This window comes from Peromyscus maniculatus, chromosome 17, assembly GCF_049852395.1.
Source record: "Peromyscus maniculatus bairdii isolate BWxNUB_F1_BW_parent chromosome 17, HU_Pman_BW_mat_3.1, whole genome shotgun sequence".
Taxonomy (NCBI): Eukaryota; Metazoa; Chordata; class Mammalia; order Rodentia; family Cricetidae; genus Peromyscus; species Peromyscus maniculatus.
This window is the reverse complement of record NC_134868.1, coordinates 49,533,448-49,551,990: the sequence shown is the minus strand read 5'-3', so window position 1 is coordinate 49,551,990 and position 18,543 is coordinate 49,533,448. Positions and strand designations below refer to the sequence as shown.

Below are 18,543 nucleotides of genomic sequence, written 5' to 3'. Positions count from 1 at the left end.
ACTGGTGATTCTTGCACACATCTGTTCATATAGTCACAATTGAATTGGATGCTTTATGTGTGTGGGTGGTTACTTTGGCTCAATTTTATTTTATCATGGAGAGAAAGCACGGCGTAATTCAGAGACAAGAACATGTAAGAGGGACTCTGTATCTTAGCAGCAGATAGAAGGCAGAGAGGCGTGTGCGTGTGTGTGTGTGTGTGTGTGTGTGTGTGTGTGTGTGTGTGTGTGTGTGTTAAATGGAAGAGTGGTACAGTGGGTGAATTCTAAATTACTTTTAAAATAGTAAGTTATTAAAAACTAGTAAGTGGGATTGTGGAGTTTTCTGTCTACTGGTTTCTAAAATTGTGGAACCTAAGCACTTAAAAATCTCTGCCAACAGTACCAATCAAGCAGATCAAGCTATCGGTTTAGTGCTTCAAACAAGAGCTTGATAAACTGAAAGTATAAACATTAATTATCATTTCAAAGCTGGAGGCAACAAGCTGATGACAAACCACAAAGTTATGACAACCACTGAGAATCCAGTCCAACCTCTGCATTTTATAAGCTCTAAGGGTTAAATATTAACTAAGATAAACCACAGAACAGAAAGAGGACTTCTTCTGCTTCTTGCTTTTGAGTGGGTTCAACTTCAGACCTGGTAAATGCTCATTTCTGATGAGATGGCAAACATGACTCCTAGGCACACCTGGGCTGATTTCATTTGAACTGTTTTCAGTAGTGAAATGGACAGAATGGCCTGAATGGGATGCTGCAGCTCAGTGGGAAATATGTTTCCCCAGACACAGAGAAGCACTGAGGCTATGGTAAAGTGAACCTAAACAATCACCAATATACATACATTTGAAATCTGCTCTGGATAAGATAAAATACCCAAGGTAGAGTCAGATTACAATAGGCAAAGGTTGACTCAGTTCACTGGGAAGAGTGGGGCTGGGTTCAGGGTCTTGTTCTCCCCCAACCCCCAAGGTCATTCTGAACTCACCAGGGTTAGCATTGGCTAATGAGTAACATGGTACATCAAGTTCACTCCAAAAAATAGAAAGGTCTCTTAAAGCTAAGGAAAAACAATTATTTTGATATACAGTATCATCCACTTAAGACAGCATGTAGATGGCTCAGCAGTGAAGAGCACTTCCTTGCAAAGGACCCAGGATTGGTTTTTAGCAATCACATGGTTGTTCACAAATATCTGTAATCCCCAGCCATATGTTATCAGATGCCCTCTTGTAGCCTCTGCGGGCACTACAGGCACATGGTGCATACTGCAGGTAACACACACACACACACACACACACACACACACACATTTTTAAAAAACAGAAAGGAAGGACGGGAGGGGCTGGAGAGATGGCTAGTGGTTCAGAGCACTGGCTCCTCTTGCAGAAGACCCAGATTTGGTTCCCAGCACCCACATGGTCTATACATGTTTATACATAGTTATATAACTCTAGTTCCAGTGTGTGTGTGGAGGTCCAACACTGTTTTTAGGTCTCAAACAGCACACTGGATGTATGTGGTACTTATATACATGCAAGCAAAACACTCATAAACATAAAAATAAACCTTAAAATTTGTAAAAAATGACAATGTAGGGCCTAGCAAGATGGCTTGGTAAGGGCACTTGCTGTGAAAGCCAAAGGGGCCTAAATTCAAATCAACAACACATATTAAAAAAAAAAAAAAGTTCAGTAGCAGTCCTTCCATGTTTCAAGTAAGACTGTTGAATCCTTGTGAGAAAAGATTTTAATGCCAGTAATAGGGCAAGTGAGATAGCTCAGGGTATAAAGATGCTTACTAAGCCTAATGACTTGAGTCCAACCCCTGGGAATCAGAGGATGGAAAGAGAATCAGCCGGGAATGTTGATACATACTTTTAATACCAAAACTGGAGGTAGAAGCAGGCAGTTCTCTGTGTGTGAGGCCAGTATGGTCTACACAGCAAGTTCTGGCCAGCCAGAGTAATATAGTGAAACCCTGTCTTTTTTTTTTTTTTTTTTTAAAGATTTATTTATTATGTATACAATGTTCTGCCTGCGTGTATGCCTGCAGGCCAGAAGAGGGCACCAGATCTCATTACAAATGGTTGTGAGCCACCATGTGGTTGCTGGGAATTGAACTCTGGAAGAACAGCCAGTGCTCTTAACCTCTGAGTCATCTCTCCAGCCCGAAACCCTGTCTTAATAAAGAGACAGAACTGACAACCTGTTCCTCTGACTTCTACCCTCACACCATAAAACACACAAGCTCCTATGTACGTACACGTACACACACACACACACACACACACACACACACACACACACACACACTTTAGATGTAAGTAAATGGTAGCATAATTAGTAGTGATAACATTTGAATACCTAGAGAGGACATAAATATGAATGGCAAATAATCACGAAAAGGTGCTCCATATTATGTTAGGGAAATGCAAATTAGAATTATCAGATCCCATTTTATGTGTCATCATTATGTATGTGTCAAACTAAAAAGACAGCTTTATCAAGTATGGGATGTACAATTGCTGCAACTCCTTGTACTCCTAGTGCAAATACAAAACGCAATAACTAATTTAGAAAACTGGTTAAACATGAAAGGACCTTGAAGTCAGCATAAGATACCTCAAGACCAAGTTCTCAAGACAAAGGAGAAAGGAAAAGGCACAAAAGAGAGCAGGAAGAGACATTTGCCCTGGAGGGAGGGACAAAGGACTGCGTCTGGCTAGAGAGGAGACAGATGTGGCCCATAAGCAGATGGCAGTTTAAGTTCATAAAGGGAAAGAGGGAAACCTTGTGTTAGAATAGTTGGTTAGTTTTGATAGGGCATGTTAATTAGGGGCAGCCAAAAAGGGGCTTTTGATTCCTGGACTTCAATGCTTTTGATAGCTGTACTTTGGTAGTCAGCCTCAGGGGGAGGAAGTGGCCAAATAAGGGAACAGCTCTTGGTGGTCAGCTTTAGGAATGCAATCTGTACTCTAACGGTTTAGCAGGTAGAGGGGATGGGGGAGAAGGGTAAGGCAAAAACTGTTGGCACCATGTTTGCCACGCCTGGGCCTAGGAGAGCCCTTCAAACACACTGTGATGGTTTATGTTTTGTTCAAGGCCAATTCAAAAAAGAAAGCTGTGAGTGGTGGCTCAGAGCTGAAATCTCAACACTTGAGAGGCTGAGCAAGGAAGGACATAGATTTGAAGCCAGCCTGGGCTACAATAGTGAGTTTCAGGACAGCTTGAACTATAGAGACTGGGTTTGGTAGTGTACATCTTTAATCCCAGAACTCAGAAGGCAGAAGCACATAGATCTAAGTTTGAGGCTAGCCTGGTCTACACAGTGAGGTTCAGGCCAGCCAAGACTACATAGGTAGACCCTATCTCACGCCTTCCCAGAACACACAAGGACTGAGGTCCTACTTCAGCACTCACACACAAACACACATATACTGAGGGGTGGGTACATGAATCACTGTCCTCTTACGGGAGGAGACAGCACAAGCATCACAATCCCAGAACTTAGGAGGAAGAAAAAGACTGAAAGGCCAGCTAGTTACACGGAGACTGTGACAAGCCTGCATTAAACTCTGTCTCAAAAACTCAGTGGTGGAGCAGCTGGATCAAACCTGGACTGTCAGTCTTAGTGGCAAACACCTTTACCCACTAAGCAATCTCATCAGCCCAAGTGGTTTTATTTATTTATTTATTTAAATTTATTTTATTTTATTTTTGAGACAGGGTTTCTCTGTATAGCTTTGCACCTTTCCTGGAACTCACTCTGTAGCCCAGGCAGGCCTTGAACTCAGAGATCCACCTGACTCTGCCTCTCGAGTGCTGGGATTAAAGGCATGTGCCACCACCGCCCGGCCAGCCCAAGTCTTTAAAACTTTGTAGTTGACAATTGTACATAAAGTATTTAATGTGATCTTTTAATACATATTGTATAATCATTAAAGCAAACTAACTAGCACATCACTTTTACATTCTTTTAAAAGCAGCTACTATAAAAATTAAAATTGTTCATGTGCATACATTTTTAGTAAATAGTACTGATCTAAAACTTTTAAAGGGAAACTCTGAAAGTAATATATTTCCAACAGATAAAAGAGAAAGTATTTTTCTCTCCCTATCATGAGATGGAAAAGTGGGACACGCCCAAAAGATTACTCGAGCTATTTACACAACTGGATGATGGGTTTTGCTTTGATCTGATTTTAACTGTGCCCTGGATCTCTCCTTTTGAAATAAGAACGAATATATGTTGTTTTTATTTTACAGGACCACATTGTTTAAGAGAATATGAATTTTTGAAGAAATTTTGGACTTTTAAAAGTGTTTTTTGCCGAGCATGGTGGCACATACCTTTAATCCCAGCAGTCAGGAGGCAGAGGCAGGTGGATCTTTGAGTTTAAGGCCAGCCTGGTCTACATACTAAGTTTCTGGACAACATAATAGAGCAGACATTCTCAACCTGTGGGTCATGACCCCTTTGAGAGTTGAAAGACCCTTTCACAGGGGTCACCTAAAACTATCAGAACACACAGATATTTACATTATAATTCATGACTAGCAAAATTACAGTTATGAAGTAGCAATAAAAATGGTTTTATGGTTGGAGGTCACTACAACATGAGGGATTGTATTAAAGGGCTGCAACATTAGGAAGGCTGAGAACCACTGTAACAGAGACCGCAGCCCTTCTAAAGTTGGCATTTTATACTGTTATTATTGGTGAAATTACCCACTACATGTTATAGTAACATGAGATTCTGGGGATAAACAAGAAAGGAAAAATCATAGTTTAACTTGACACAAATTAAGTTACCTGGGAAGCGAGGAGTGGTGGCACACACCTTTGATCCCAACACTTGGGAGGCAGAGAGGTTGGTTTGAGGCCAGCCTGGTCTACAGAGTGAGTTCCAGGACAGTCAGGGCTACATAGAGAAACCCAGTTTTCAACAACAAATTTACCCAGGGAAAAGGAACCTCAATAGAGGAGTTATCTCCATCAGACTGGCCTGTGGGCATGCATGTGGGGCACTTTACTAATTAATTGATTGATGTGGGAGGGCCTGGTCCACTAAGCAAGCCACTAAGCAGACTTCCTCCATGGTTCCTGTCCTGACCTTCCTCAATCATCAACGGTGACTGGGCTGTCTGTGTAAGCCATATAGAACCTTTCCTCTCAAAGTTGCTTTTGGCCACCCTGCCTATTAGTTACTTTGCTATTGCTGTGATAAAATACCACGACCAAGGAACTTATAGAAGAACCGTTTGTTTTGGGCTATGGTTATAGAGGAATAAAAGCCCATGAGGATAGAGCAGAGACAGCAGGCATGGCAGCTGCCACAGGATGCTGAAGGCTCACATCCCGAACCACAAGTAAGCAGCAGAGTGGGAATTTAAATGGGAATGGCATGTGACTTTTGAAACCTCAAAGCCACACCTTCAAAGCCTCCCCAAACAATGCCACCAACTGGGGACCAAGCATTCAAATGCTGAAAACCATGTCGGATAGCTCATTCAAACCACTGCATGGTGGAACAGAAAGCAAACCAGGACACTATGTCAACTAGATGTGGCTGCTTCCCATTAAACTCCATCTGTATGACAATTACTGTATTGGTTACAAACTCACAAATGGCCATCCTGAAGGTAAATTTACAACCATGCACAATATACACATAGCTTATACTCTTATCTAAATCCAAAGTGCTCTATGGTCTAGGGTTTGCTTGTTCACAGCACTCCTTGGAGAACATACCCACATTAAGTGTGAAAACTGATGCACAAGTAAAACTACAGCCATGAACTTGTGCTAGACTTTTTGTCACTGTGACCAAAATGGTCGAGTAACTAACTCAAGGGGAAAAATTTTATTTGGCTCAGCTCCAGAAAGTTCAGTCTAAGGTTGCCTAGCTCCACTGGCTTGGGCAAAATATGGCAGCAGGATGTGTGATAGACACAGGTGTTCACTTCACAGCAGACAGGAAGCAAAGGTGGACTACAGAAAGAAGACACAGCTCTCAAAGGCATAGCTCCTGTGACTTACTTCTTACAGCTAGACATTTCTCACCTTTCACCACTGTTCAGTAATGCCATCATACTACCAAGGGACTAACTCAGAGTCCTCATAATGTTTCTGGAAATATGATCAGATACCCTGAGCTGTACTTTGCTAATCTCCAAAGCATTTCTCAATCCGATGAAGTTAATAATTAAGATTAACCATCACATAGGATGGAAGGGAGATGGGAGAGAAGTAGAGGTATCTAATTTAGTAGAAAGATGGACTATAATCAATAGTTTTGCCATATGCTGTCAATGGATGGAACGTGATTCAAGTAACTCAGTTATATAACTTTTCATTTGGTGTACCAGTTTAACTTGCATAGGGAATCTCATTAATCAATCCTTAGTCCTCTTGTAAAAATACTTCAATCCTGAACCAACATACAAATTCACTTAATGAAGTTGACCATTTAAAGCATTCTGTTTTTAAGACAGGCAGCTCATGCACGAAATCTTGGGAATCGTTATCTTCTGCTTGTATGTACCTCAGTCCTTTATAAAGAAAAAAAAAAAAAGAAAGAAAGAAAAAAAGGCAAACCACGACCAAAAAACAAACAAAAAAACCTCAACACATTTGAAGAAATTCCTTTAATTGGGCCTTGCAATTATACAGACTGCCTTGTAATATTCACACTTTCCTAGTTGCAATATTGTTTCTGGGGGAAAAAATGAACAGTTATAGCATAAGGGCATTTTGATCAATAACAGACCACCTAAAGGACAGCGGTCCCCTAAAACTTTATTACTGATAAGACACTGTAGCCATCTTATTTTGTGTGAATGTCCTCTATAATGTTCCAGTAACAAACTTCCTAACAATGTACTTTTCAGAACAGTATCTCTGTGCATGACGGTACTGAAAATTGACTGTTCTTATAAGGAATTTTAATAGCATAGTTTACCAGGAAATGTATAGTTTTATTGAAATAAAACCTCACCATCTAGCCCAGATTTTTGTTAATAGCACAAAAGGGTTTAGGGGAAAATTCTATTGTTCTCTCAGCCATCAAGGGTAAAGCAACTCCACACTAGGGAGGTTATCGACAGCCTGGACTACAAAGGAAGACCTCCCCATCACGTACACCCCAACTGCCCCCCCCCAAAAAAAAGGAAAAGGAAAAGGAAAAGATCAAGAGTGCACTTCCAATTAGTCTAATTTCTACTAGTAAGCTTCCCAGCAGTGCTGGGGATCAAACCCAGGAACTTAAGCATACTGAGTGCTCCACTGTTTGAGCAGTATCCCTAGTGTAATGCCTTTTGTGACTTTATTAAATAGCAGTGAATGTTATCTAAATTCTCATATCTTTTTCTTATTGCCAACCATTTATAAGTCAATATTTTCTGAAGTCTTCTAAAAGCTTAATCAGAACTTCTCCTTTGTTCCACATTTATTTTTAAAATAAATTAAAAGCATATTCTTATTGTACTATTCTGGACTTCACTGAGAAAGCTCATGTTAACTCATCTAAACCTTTCATGGAGAGCTCTCAAGGCAAAAGTGGCACCTCACTGTGGCAAAGAAAGACCTAATTCAGAGTTGGGAAAATGGGATGTTCTTCCTAGCCTCAACATGGCCTCTTAGAACTATTGGTCTGGGCAAGTCAATGAACCCCTCTAAACATGAAGGCTTGTTAAAAAATAAATAAATAAATGGAAGGAAGGAAGGAAGGAAGGAAGGGAGGAAGGAAGGAAGGGAGGGAGGAAGGAAGGAAGATGACACTGGACAAGATGATGTGGAAGTTCTCATTCATGTATATGCATATTGAAACCTTCAGAAATCAGGTCTTTTCCTTAGTCATTCTCCATTTAAAAAAAAAGTTTTATTATTTTGTGTGTATGAGTGTTTTGCCTTCGTGTAGTTCTGTACATACCTGGTGCCTGAGGCCAAAGGATGCTAGATTCCATGGAACTAGACTTATGGACAGTTATGAGCCACCATGCGGATGTTGGGAATCAAATCTAGGTCTTCTCTAAGAACAGCCCGTGCTCTTAAGTTCTAAGCCATTTTATCCAGCTATTTTTATTTTTAATTGTGCAATTGTGTGTGTCTGTGTGTGGCCACGTGCATGTGAGGCTATTGGATCCCCTGAAGCTGGAGTTACAGGTAACTGTAAGCCACCAAAAGCGCAGGGAACCAAATCAAGGTCCTCTGCAAGAGTAACGGGCTCTCTTAAATGATGAGCCATCTCTCAAGCCCTCCCAAGAGACAAGGTCTATCACTGAACCTGGATCTTACCGAGTGGTTTGCAGGATTTTCTTGTCTCTGCCTCTTAGCAGTGAGATTACAGATGAGTGCCACATCTGGCTTTTTACATGGATGCTGGGGATGTGAACTCAGGTCCTCATGTGTGTGCAGCGCTTTACCCACGGAGCCGCCTCTTCAGCTCAAGGAAGAACTTTTAATAGGTTATCTCCCAACAAAAATACATTACCATTTTATGCAATGCTACTCTCTTTATTTTGAGACCTAAGCTACTTTTGACAAGTAGGGCTCACTGTCCATCAAAAACTTCTCTGGAGCTGGAGACATATAGCTCACTGGTAAAAAACAAAACAAAACAAAACCAACCCCTCCCTACCCATCCATACACAGGAGAGCTATTTTTTTTTTCTTTCTGAGACGTAGCAGAAAAAGAAAATAGGGATGTAGATGGCACAAGATTAACCAATGGTGTTATTGAGACTAAATAATGGGGCGTATGTTAGCTAGAAATACTATTTTTGTATACCTGAAATTCCCCAAAATATAGATCTGAAAAGAAAAGTTACTTCCAGAAAGAGAAAGGAACATTCAGCAGGCAAGAGTACAGGAGTTTTGTTCACACCGTCTACGATTTCAGTTTAAGTGATTTAAATGCCCATTCTTACGGGGTTTCGATACACTCTTCAAGGCATGCTGCTGTTCAGCAGAGGTTCTGCTAAAATTAAGGAAAACGAACTCAAACCCAAAGTTCTTCGATTGCTTTCAAGGCTATCTATGGATAATGAGCGCGCAGAGCTGAGAACGGGAGGGCACCATTTCACACCGATTTTCTGTAACTTCTGGGCCACCAAAGTTATATCCAAGTAAGATGTCAAGTGAACAGATAACGTCAAACTCCCCGGGGCAGGAGGGAGGATGCTGCCCCCCCCGAGGGCAGGAACCAAGGCAAAAGGTAGTGTGGAGTCTGGGGTGTGACTCGGTGGCTCGGACTAGAGGAGGAGGAGGACTACCCTAGTATAAAGGGAGCGAGGGAGCCAGACCTGAAAACGACAAATGTGAGCTGAGCACAGCGTAGGGGGTGGGATGGGGGGGACGACACGACACAAGGGTGCATTCCGGGGGAGGGGGGGCAGAGAGCACCGGTGAGGGCGTTTCCACGTGATCTAACGCCCGCTTCTCACTCAGCTCCGGGCCTCGCCAGGCCGAGGTGGCCAGCGGGAGAAGCGTGGTCGGCTGGGAAGAGGAGCCGGCTGAGGAGCGGTGAGGAGAGGCGGAGGGGATGGGGGGGGGGGGGAGAGAAGGGCTGGCTGCGGGAGAGGAGAGAGGAGCAGGGTGGGAGGGGAGGGGAGAGAAGGAGCAGGGAGGCTGAGGAGAGGGGAAGCGGAGGGCAGGGCCGGCTGAGGAGGAGAGCAGGGCGGGCGGATGAGGAGGAGAAGAGGGGAGCAGGGCGGGCGGGAAGGAGCTCGGGCCGCCCGGCTTGCCCCCACCGGCCGGACCCCGGACATCGGCTCCCGACCCCGCGCCCCACGCCCGGCCGGGGCCTAGGGCCGTCCGTGAGGACCAGGTCCCTCCAACTCACCGGCCGTCAGGCTCGGCTCCAGTCTCCGCCGACTGCCACTGCCGCTCCCGCCCTGCCCTGCCCTGCCCGCCGCCGCTGCCGCCGCCGCCGCCGGCCCAGGCCTACGTCACAGCGTGCGCACGCCCGCCTTTGTCTACGCCGCTCGACGTGGTCCGCACCCCCCCACCCCGCGCGCGCGCCCCGCCCACCCCGGCGCCCAAGCGCGCTCGCGCTTGCGCCGTTCTCGGGAGGACCGGGCGAGGGAGGAGGGGCGGGGCGAGGGCGACGCCCGCCTCCCGCGGCTGGCTATTGGTCGGCGAGGAGGAGTTGCCCCGCCCCGCCCCAATAGTAGCCCCGCCCCGCAGTCACCAGCACCCCAGGCACCGATGCTCTGGGGATCGTAGGTGTGTGTGCAGAGGTCGCTTTCTGACCCGCCGAGGTTTCCAGGTCGGGCATCATTCCGGGAGAGAGGGAATGAGCCCAGAAGAGCAAGGTTTGTTTACTGAATCACTGTGGGACTTTGTGTACCGTGAGATTCGGTTCTGGCCGGTCACGAAATGTTAGCTGCCACCCACCCCAGCCCCATCGGTCCTGCCTGAGCGGCTCATGATCACATTGAGAAAGAAAAAGTAAGGCACTGGCTGGTTGGCCAGCTACAGGTTTCCAACTCAGCCTCAGTTCTAACTCATCTCTCGTCAGACTGGGAACTCCTAATGCAGGCTTGTTTCCCCGACGTGGGTCCCCAAAAGAAGAGGAAGAGAAGAAGGGGTGTGTGTGGGGGGGTTGGGGGCGCCTCCCCCCCCCTTTTTTAATACGGCGTCCTGTAGTACAAGCTTGCCTCAAACACTCAGGTGACACATGACCTTGAACTTCTGGACCTACTGATTTCACCTCCCAAGTGCTGGGAATAAACCACATCCCAAGTTTTATAAGGTCTGGGGATGGAACTCAGGGCCTCATGCATGCTAAAACAAGCCCGTGACCAACTGAGCTACATTCCCAGCCTCCAAGTTTGCTGCTTTTATTATTTCCAACAGTACCAAGCCCTTTCCCTAATTCAGGACTTAAACCTTTCCACTTTTTGATTTCTTCTTGTCAAAGAAATTTTTACACAACTCCAGGTGCGTACGTATGTAACATACTTAACATATATTTACTTAATATGTCTTATAGAATCATAAATTTAGTTAAAGTCATTTTGTTACGTATAGTTTTACTATTGCTACCTATAAAAGCAAATTTACATGTTAATGAGGTGGATGTGCTTGCCATTTCTTATATAAAGAAATTGGCTAAATATTTGATACCAAAGGATATAAAATATAACATTTCTCAGAGTTGTTCATTTTTTTGTTGTTGTTGTTTTGGTTTTTGGAGACAGAGTTTCTCTGTGTAACAGCTCTTTCTGGCTGTCCTGGAATAAACTCAGTCGTCCAAGCTTGCCCTCAACTCACAAGAGATCCTCCTGCCTCTGCCTCCCAAGTGCTAGGATTAAAGTTGTGGGCCATTGCCAGGCGAGTTAGTTTTTTTTTTTTAATTTTATAATTGTCAATACTGAGAACACTGTTTTTCATAAATACCTTGTACAGAATACCATTCGTAAGTTTATGGACATTTCAGAAATTATTAGAAATTCTGCTCTAGCCGGGCAGTGTTGGCACACACCTTTAATCCCAGCACTCGGGAGGCAGAGGTAGGCGGATCTCTGTGAGTTCGAGGCCAGCCTGGGCTACAGAGTGAGTTCCAGGAAAAGACGAAAAGCTACACATAGAAACCCTGTCTCTGGAAAAAAAAAGAAAGAAAGAAAGGAAGGAAGAAGGAAGGAAGGAAGGAAGGAAGGAAGGAAGGAAGGAAGGAAGGAAGGAAGGAAGGAGAGAGAGAGAGATAGAGAAAGAAAGAAAGAAATCCTGCTCTAATTCCAAGCCAAAGTCAATTTAACAGGTTTTTTGTGAGCAGGTTAACTCAAGCAGCAGTCTTTAAAATCAAGCATTCTAATACAATGCAAACCCCAAATATGCTAATTTGATGCTTACATGCTGAGAGGAATGACTATAGGGGAATATTTTTTAAGGTAATGTTTTCTTTGTTTTTAGTTTGTTTTTATTTTATGTGCATTGGTGTTTTGCCTGCATGTATGTCTGTGTGAGGGTGTCAGATCCCCTGGAACTGGAGTCACAGACAGTTGTGAGCTGCCATGTGGGTGCTGGGAATTGAACCTGGGTCCTCTGGAAGAGCCATCTCTGCTCTTAACCACTGTGCCATCTCTCCAACCCCCAAGTCATGGTTTCTTTAAATAAGCCATTATGTGGTGGCTCATCATCATAATACTCCACAAACGTAGAGGCAGAGCATCAGAAGTTCAAGGTCAGCCTGGGCTACCTATGTGAGACCCTGTCTCAAAACAACCCCAAAAGAACTGGTGAGATAAGTCAGTGGGAAAAAGCACTTGTGAAGCCTGAGGACCTGAATGTAATCCCCGGGACCCATTCCTACAAGTTGTTCTCTATCCTACACATGTGCACTGGGACAAAGTCATACTCAAAATTGCACGTGTACACATAACACACCCAAACATTAATAGATAAATGTAATAAAAACATTAAGAAAATTGGGTCAGGCATGGTAGCAAACACCTTTAATTCCAGCACTCAGGAGACAGAGGCAGTGAATCTTTGTAAGTTTGAGGCCAGCCTGGTCTACATAGTGAGTTCTAGGCCACTCAGAGCTGCATAGTGAGACCTCGTCTCAAAAAATTAATTACTTTAAAAAAAAAATACAGGTGGGACTGGAGAGATGGCTCAGAGGTTAACAGCACTAACTGCTCCTTCAGACCAGTTCCATTCCCAGCACCCATGCAGCGGCTCATAACTAACTCCAGTTCCAGGGGATCAAATGTCCTCTTCTGGCTTCCACCGGCACCAGGCATGTGAGTAGTACACAGATATACATGTAAGCAAAACACCCATAAACATAAATTCTTTAAGTAAAATTAAAAATAAAATGAGTAAATAAAAATCATTTCAAAATGTACTCCAGGCAGTATGGCCTTGGAGTAAGATGCAAATGTGAAATCTGAAGTAGAATAGTGACAACATCTTTCTTAAAAATCCCTTTCAGGGCTGGGATGGGGCAGTGGCTGCGTGTACGGTGAAGTGCTTGCTAAGTGTGAGGACCTGAGGTCAGATCCGCAGCATCCATGTGAAAGCCAAGTGTAGGCCTGGTACGCTGGAGGAGCAAAGACAGGCAGATCCTGGGGTGAGAGGCTGGCTGGCCGGCCAGACTAGCAAAACATTGACTCTAGGTTCAGTGAAAGATGCTGTCTCAAAAAATGTGGAATGTGACACAGAAGATACCAGAAGTTGACCTTTCTGGCCTTTACACATGCAAACACAAGTCACTGGTCCAGTCTGAGAGGCTTACAATTGATAATATTCAGAAAGGCAGGATATCTTTACTCCAAACACTTAGGAGATTTTTTTAGGAAATTTCTGGGAACAGAAGAGGCCCTACCTATCCCAAGTAATATATATTCAGGCCTTAAGCTTGGTCACTGCTAGATTAACCTAAAATACCTATATATGAACAGAATATTAACTTTCTGTCAACAGCCTCCACAGTAAATGGTGTTCATTGTGTAGGAGTTCTTTTTAAGATTTATTAGTTTATTTGTGTGCATGTGTGTTGTGTGTGTGTGTGTGTGTGTGTGTGTGTTTGTGCAAGTGCCCGAAGAAGCCAAAGTGGGACAGGCTCCCCTGGGTGCAGTTACAGATAGTTGGAGCCCCCCAACACAGGCCCCCTGGAAGAGTAGGAACCACCCTGAGATAAGATAGTAACCTCAAACCCCACTGTGCTGTTATATTGTGTACTCTAATAAAATCTGCCTGAAGATCCGAGAACAGAACAAGCCACTAGATTAAACATAGAGGCCAGGCAGTGGTGGCACACACCTTTAATCCTAGCACTGGGAGGCAGAGATCCATCTGGATCTCTGTGAGTTCAAAGCTACCCTGGACTATTGTGAAATTGACTCAATCTAGGAGAGAAACAGAGCCAGGCAGTGGTGGCACACACCTTTAATCCCCATCATTGGGAATCACACGCCTTTAATCGCAGCACTTGAGATCTCATGTCTTTGCTTCCAGTATTGTGGGAAGTCATACACCTTCAATCCCAGCACTAAGAAGGAAGTGATGGCTGGGAGGAGAAAGGTATATAAGGCACGAGGAAACAGGAACAATAAGCCTTTTCAGGCTGAAGAGTCCTCGAGGTAAGACGTGGCAGTGGCTTGTTCCTTTGTCTTTCTGATCTTTCAGCATTTACTCCAATATCTGGCCCTGGATTTTTTTTTTTTAAATTAAAAGACCAATTTAGCATTCGTGTTACACCCCACCCAAATCCTATATATGAATATTGAAAACAGTGGACTGCAATTCCTCTTTGAGAAGCTCATACCCATGTTTCCATATGTCTTACTTTCTTCTGCCCCCGCCCCAATCCTTGAGCTTAATCCTATATGAAAACATCTTTAATATGGACTGGAGAGATGGCTCAGTGGGTGGGTAAATCATTTGTCATGCAAGCATGAAGACCCAAGTTTTGATCTACAGAACTCACATAAAGCCAGATGCGGCAGTGTGTGTGTGTGTGTGTGTCTCTGCTCATGGGCCAGTTAGCCTGGTACATGAAGTAGTGATGAGATTCCGTCTTCAACAGGTAGAAGGTAAGGACTGACAGCCAGAGTTGTCCTTTGACCTCTGTACACCTGCAGTGGCGCATGCACAACTGCACACATATAAACACAAACATCGCTAACATCCACACAAATACTAAATAAAGATATGGTGGTCTGACTGAGAAACGTCCTCCATAAGCTTATGTGTTTGAATACTTGTTCCTCAGTTGGTAGCATTTTTTTGGAAGAGGTTATGGAACCTTTTCCGGGTGGAGCCTTGCTAGAGGAAGGATGTCACTGGGGTCAGGCTTTGAGATTTATAGCCTTATTCTGCTTCCAGTTCGCTCTATTTTTAGTGTTTGTGGTTAAAGATGTGATCTCTTAGGGGCTGGGGAGATGGCCAGGTGCAGAGGACCTGAGTTCAATTCCCAGCATCCATGGGTGGCTCAAACCCATCTGTAACTCCAGTTCTTCTGACTTCCATGGGTATGTGGCACACATGCATATGTGCAGGCCAGACAACTGTACATGTAAAATAAAATAAATCTTTCAGAAGAAGAAGATGATGTCTCAGATTCTTGCCTCTGTTGCCATGCCTCCCCACTATGATGGACTCCTCCCCTCTAGAAGCCTAAGCCATAATAAACACTTCCTGAAGCTGCTTTTGACCATGTTTTATCACAGCAACAGAAAGTAACTATATAATAAAATCTCCAACTCTGCTTCATAAACTGGCTAGTCCTGAAATCCTTTTCTGCTTTAAAGCCTGCTTGGGCCTTAGTTGAGGGGGATATCCCTGAGCTGAGGGAGGTGGTGAAGAGTTGAGCCTCTTTGTGCCCGTGCCCTACAATGCTGACATATCACACTTTAAAAAAATGCATCAAACCACTGAAAAGTGTGTATGGAGAAATTTTGAAAGGACACGTATGTTGAGGCAGGCAGATACTTTCTCCAAGCCTTTAAGGGAGGAAGAGGGGGAAAGAGCGTTTAAACATGACCACATGGGCCTATGAACTAGTTAGGTTCTGTGGACAGTATGTCAGTCTTTTAAGTAATTAAATGTCTTCTGCTTCCTCCATTTAAAAGCATCTCTGTAAATGGAAAGGATGCCATTTCTAGAGTCTTCCTGAAGGGGAAACTTGCTGTCCCTTTGAGTCAGGAACATGCTTATTTAAAATCTCTCTCTATAAAAGGACTACTCTCTCTACGTAGGCAACCTTCACAACAGATTTTGTTAACTGTCCCGGAATTTCTTACTGTAAGATGGCCAGACTTCAGCTAGACTCCCAGATGAGAAGTTCCTTCCCCTTTCTATGTCCTGTCAGTCTTCACTTTCTCTCAGGTTTCAGCCTGCAGCCGCAAGGGCCAGGAATTAGTCACTGACCTTGACTACCACTGCATGATTTTTGTTCTTCTGTTCACCAATACCAAGGCAAGCCTCTAGCTGAGCACACCCTGTCATTACCATCAACACTGCAGACTGGAGGGAGAGCTGGCAGACTACCCAAAATTCATGACACTAGGATTTGTAATTAAAAAAAAAAAAAGATCTATTCTTACTATTTTTAACTGTGTGAATGGGTAAGTGCATATAAGTGCAGGTGTCCAAGGAGACCAGAGGCGTCCGGTACCCTGAGAATTGGAATTATTGTGAGCCACCCTACATGGGTGCTGGGAACCAAACCCTGGTCCTCTGAAAGGACAGTAAATGCTTTGGATCACTGACCCATTTCACCAGCTCCATGGGGTTTTGTATTTTGATCTTACATACCTAAACTGCTTCTTAATGCTTGGATTTTAAATGTCCCCCGAGAACTGTTTATTGAAACATGGTTGTCATGCTCCTTTAGCGGAATAATACTGTTTGGTTTTTCTCGAGGCCCATGACCTTTCTGGTCTTGACTCCTAATGACTCCTAGACCAATACCTCGCTCGGCCTACATCAGAAAAGCAGCTTGTTGCAGCAGGGGGTGGGGTGGGGGAATTAACAGAGACCTCCAGTTAGGCAATGTGCAGAGTGAGAGACTTCAGAGCACTCAGTTCTAAATGGGTCATCTTCATCAAACCTGTCCCCTCAAGGCTCAAGGATCCCCGCTGAGGAGGAGGCAGGAGAATGTAAGAGCTAGAGGTGGTGGATGACCCCGAAGAAACAGTGTCTGTCAGGCACAACAGGACTGACACACGAATTCACAGACTGTGACAGCATGCACAGGGCCAGCACTGCTTCAAACCAGACAAAATCCCAGCACCGAGAAGGAGGACTGGACACAAAGCTTCACCCCTACCCAAGAAGCTCTTTGTTACTCATTAGTGAGAGGAAAGTAGGTTTTCTCCAATGGAGTCTCTCTGGGTTCATTAAGCACACCTCAGGGCAGGCCCAGTGCCCAGGAGTAGTTGACTTAACGCAAATGAACTCCATGTTTTTTGTTTTTTTAAATTTTTTGTTTCGATTTTGTTTGTGCATTTTTTATATATTATTGGTTTTTTGCTTGTTTGACTTTTGTTTTGGGGTGGGGGAGAGAGAGAGAGAACATAAAGTTGGGTGTGGAGAAACGTGGAGGGATCTGGGAGGAGTTGGGGAAGGGAAGAAACATAATCAAAACAGATTGCATAAAAACGGTTTTCCAGCTTGTTCTAGTGTTGAGAAGTGGCGGAATCTGTAGGAAGAGGATCCTACTGGAAGGAAGGCAGTAACTGAGACTCCAGTCCCCAGGCCTTTCCTGGTCACCATGACCTAGCCAGCATTGTCTTCTTCCTCACTCCTTCCCAGGATGCTCTGCTTCACTACAGAGCAAAGCAATGGAACTGTTAGAGACTGAAAACCCTGGAGCTGTGAGGCCAAATAAACCTCTCTACTTAGAAACGGTCCAAAACAAATCTTTCTTACTCTTAAGATTACCACAGATCACAGTAACAGCTTGAAATACCCCCCAAAGCTGGCTAAGCACATAAACACATCTTAAACACATGCTTGAATACGTGTAAACGTTTCAAAGATTCAAAAGCCTTTCACCCACAAAGAGACCTTGAGTTGGAATAACATTTCCACCAGTTAGAAATGGAAAAGATCTACCCAATCAATCATATTACTTAACTCAGTTGGGAACCAGCCAGCTGGACAGGCATTGCTGGTGTGAATGTCATCTGAAGAGCCATTTTTTTCTCCTTGACAAACAGTGGGGTCAGGGAAAGGTAACTGATTTTCTGAGTTGGAGGTACTAGGTTGCAAGCTTGGCTATACCAAATTGGCTGTGGGAGTGCTGAAGCGCTTATATCTGCAAATGGGTACCCACTGGAAGACAAGCTAAGATCGTGGTTAGTTGAGTGCAGCGTCCCAACCTATGACCCCAGCACTAGGGGAGGATGATCAAGAGTTCCTGGCAGGCTGAGCTACCTATGGACCTTGCCTCCCAACCCCCAAAGTGGAAAGAAGGAAAACTGGCTGCATTTCATTGACTACTTATTTTTATTTATTTATTTATTTATTTATTTATTTATTTATTTATTTATTTATTTATTTATTTATTTATTATTATTTTGGTTTTTTCGAGACAGAGTTTCTCTGTGTAGCTTTGCGCCTTTCCTGGATCTCGCTCTGTAGACAGGCTGGCCTTGAACTCACAAAGATCTGCCTGCCTCTGCCTCCCGAGTGCTGGGATTAAAGGCGTGCACCACCACCACCCCGCTCATTGACTACTTCTGTGAGACAAAAGAAATGGCGATGAATATGTTTATAGTGCACGTGACTGGCAAAGGATTATTCTGTACAATATATACAGTAGTCATTCTACAGCTATCATTCGTGAATGACAGATGTACAAGGGCATTCAATATAGCAGCGGTTAGTGTAGCAAAAGTTTGGAAACAATCCCAAGTCAACTAAACTATGGTTATTCAGGTACTAAAACTCCATGTAGCTGAAAAAGAGATCTAAGACCATCTTTGTACCCAACTGGTTAGATCCTGAGGAAGATGTACTATTAGGAAGAGAAATGAGAAGAAAATTAAAGCTGTTACATCTTGTGTACTTTCCAATATAGATGGAAAA

At 43.9% G+C, this 18,543-nt stretch overlaps 1 protein-coding gene across 1 annotated transcript in view; it reads right to left on the bottom strand.

Annotated features, from left to right (window-relative positions):
- Gpat4 (glycerol-3-phosphate acyltransferase 4) overlaps window positions 1–9,982 on the bottom strand; it is a 38,267-nt gene extending 28,285 nt beyond the window's left edge. Inside the window, exon 1 of the mRNA XM_076553621.1 lies at window positions 9,845–9,982. The gene's annotated coding sequence lies outside the window, so the exon portion shown is untranslated. The remainder of the gene's footprint in view (window positions 1–9,844) is intronic.
- Window positions 9,983–18,543: the final 8,561 nt, after the last annotated feature.